General features: G+C 46.1%; 1 pseudogene; it reads right to left on the bottom strand.

Annotated features, from left to right (window-relative positions):
• Positions 1 to 289: 289 nt before the first annotated feature.
• On the bottom strand, positions 290 to 1,370 carry LOC137757668 (E3 ubiquitin-protein ligase rififylin pseudogene; annotated as a pseudogene).
• Positions 1,371 to 2,937: the final 1,567 nt, after the last annotated feature.

Raw genomic sequence — 2,937 nt, 5'->3', positions numbered from 1 at the left:
AAGTTCTCAGAGGAAGGGAGGAAGATACGGTCCAAATTCTGGAAAGTCCTCTCTTCATCAGTTACCATCATCACCCCAAGATCATTGAAACAGGGACTTGCTTGTGAGATCTGTACCAGTTCCCACTGGCCTCCAGCTCTGCCAGCCACAAAGTGTATCTCTGAAGCAAGACTGGTATGCCCAGAGGTGAAACAGCATCTTTGCTTGCCCTGGTTCTGGGAACACTGCAAATTTTCTTGTTAGTCTGCCCCTCTGCAAGCTGGCCAACTATGGACTCAGACACCTAGAGCTATGTCCCTATAAGGCACTCAAGAAGCTGGTACAAGCCCTCGGGATGGAAGACGTGTGCGGCTCAGATTGCATACTGCCAGCAGATGGGACACTTTTCATGTGCTTGCCACACTTGGTGCAGGTGACCATGTGGCCGCACTCCAGCAGAACACAGTTGATGGGTGAGTCCATGTAGATATGACACAGGTTGTCCTCCAGGCTGGATGGCACTGCTCCCCTGTTTTGGTCTTCAGCATCACACACCAGGTGCTGGAGTCCCTTCTGATCCTTGCCCAGCTGTGTCACCCTCTCCATCAGCTCTCACTTCTCACAGCAGCCCTGTATGAGCCAGTACCTCTTCGAGCTGCCACACAGTTAGACCTTTAGACCTTCAATGTCCTCCAGGTTAGTCAACTGATACCGAGAGGTCTTCTGGCCTCGGATGAAGCTGTTCTCTGCATCAACAGTCTGGGTCTCATCCGCAGCAGGCGCTCTGGCTGTGCTCTCCAGGTTCCTCGTGGTCCTGGAGACACATGTCCATTCGCCTGCTGCCGATCCCCAGCCTGGGCTGGAGTGAAGAAGGGAGGCTGGGTAAGGTAGGAGGTACTGTGCTGGTGTGACTCTGGGTCAGGAAGTCCCACTGCTTGGGGAAGTCTGGGGACAAGGTCGGGGTGTGAGTCCAGACCTCCTGGGAGCTTACAGGCTGCTGGCCAAGAACACCAGTTCCTCTTTCTCCTGGCACATTTCAGTAGAGATGTCATGGAAGCTGAGGTAGTCCCTCAGCTCCTTTACCTTCATCTTCATGAGCTCCGCTCACTGAAAGGCTGTGGCTCAGAAGCATTGGTGGAGAAGGCAGGGCCGTTCCCCACTTGGCTGGAACAGGTCAAGCAGAAATTTTTCTTGCAGTCCAAACAGGTCTGCTTCTTGGCCATGCTTATGTAGTGGGCCCCACAGGCCTTGCAGCTTGGTTCTGAGCCCATGGGGGAAGGGAAGGAGCTGTACCCAGGGTTGGAATAGGCCTGTGTCATGGCTCTCTGGGGCGGTGGGTTTTCCTCAGGCTGTCCATTCAGGCAGAACCAGTTGCATCAGGTTTCCCACATGATAAAATCTGCCCCTGGCCGCCTGCCCAGCCCATACCTGGCAGGGGATGGCAGTGTCCTGATCCAGGCCATGGACGACTCAGGTAGGGGCGCTGCAGGCTCCACTGGGTCAGCATCTCCAAGGGTGAGGGGGTGGGGGGATTGTCACGACATCCTCACAAGTGGGCCCAGGAAGTTGGCCAGCACTAAAATTACTAAGAGTGACGTCTGCTCCTTGGGAGTAGCAGCAAGCTTCTGCCAAAATCTGTACTTACTACGCATACCCTCCTTCATTAAAATCAAAGAGAATACTGATCTTCCCCTCTATTTCTTTGAAGCAGTTTCTCAGAGGTATCTCCTCATTTTGCACCTAATAAAACTTAACTCACAACTCTCATGTGCATTTTTTTTAGTCAACATTGGAGAGTTCAGTTCATGTAAATTTAAAGTAAATACTGATAATTAATTTACTGTATGCCTTATACCTGTTTAGTTTCTCAATTCCTCCAAAACTAGTCTCTTATGTGATTAAATGATATTTTTCCTAGTATGCCTTTTTGATTTCCACTCTTACCTTCCTGCATATCTAATTATTTCATTGATAATTACCCTGGTGATTATAATCAACATCCTAAATTTATAACAATTGTACTTGAGTTAATACCATTTAGAAAGAAAAGTATTGCCTCCAGCAGCCAGGCACAGGGAACAATAGTTGGGAAAACTAAACACAGCCCTCCAGACCTGGGAAGAAAGAGGTTGGAAAAGGAAAGTCAGGAATCCGGAGTGGGGGGAGGGAGAGGAAATTTTAAAGTTGGGGAATTGGAAGGCCATGTGGGACTCATATGCATGAACACATGCTCAGAAAGTAACTAAGAGGACCCTAAGTTCTGACTTCCGGAATAGGAAATGGAATGACATACTTAAGATTATTTAAATATCAAAGTCATCTTGAAAAAATAAACAAACAGTGTCAACCCAGAACTCTGTATTCAGGAATATATTTTTAAGAATGAAAGAAATTAAGACAATCCCAGATAAATTAAAACTGAAGAAATCCATCAATAGTAGACCTGACCTACAGGAAATGCTGAGAGGGCGTAGTCCAGGCTGACATGAAAGAACATGAGATAGCAGTTGAAAGCATACAAAGAAATGAAGAGTCATTGTGAAGGTCACTACATAGGTTAAATATAAAAGCCAGTAATACTGCACTTTTTGTTAACACAAAAGATACATGCATAAAACGATTCTTGTAAATCTTTGCTAATTGGTAATGTATAAGCGTGTTATTTGTGCCAATCACAACTTAAGTGGCAGTACAGAACTATAAGGGAGCATAGTGTTGGTATAGTATTAAACTAAGGTTTTCTGTTTCTTCTGGTTCAGTCCTGGAAGGTTGTACCTTTCCAAGAATTTGTCCGTTCTTCCCGGTTATCCATTTTATTGGCATATAGTTCTCGTAGCAGTCTCTTATGATCCTTTGTGTTTCTGGGGTGTGAGTTGTAAATTATCCTTTTCATTTCTAACTTTATTGATTTGAGTCCTCTCCCTTTTTTTCTTGATAGGTCTCGCTAAAGTTTTATCA

Source organism: Eschrichtius robustus, assembly GCF_028021215.1.
Source record: "Eschrichtius robustus isolate mEscRob2 chromosome Y unlocalized genomic scaffold, mEscRob2.pri SUPER_Y_unloc_1, whole genome shotgun sequence".
Taxonomy (NCBI): domain Eukaryota; kingdom Metazoa; phylum Chordata; class Mammalia; order Artiodactyla; family Eschrichtiidae; genus Eschrichtius; species Eschrichtius robustus.
This window is presented reverse-complemented; position numbering and strand designations above follow the sequence as displayed.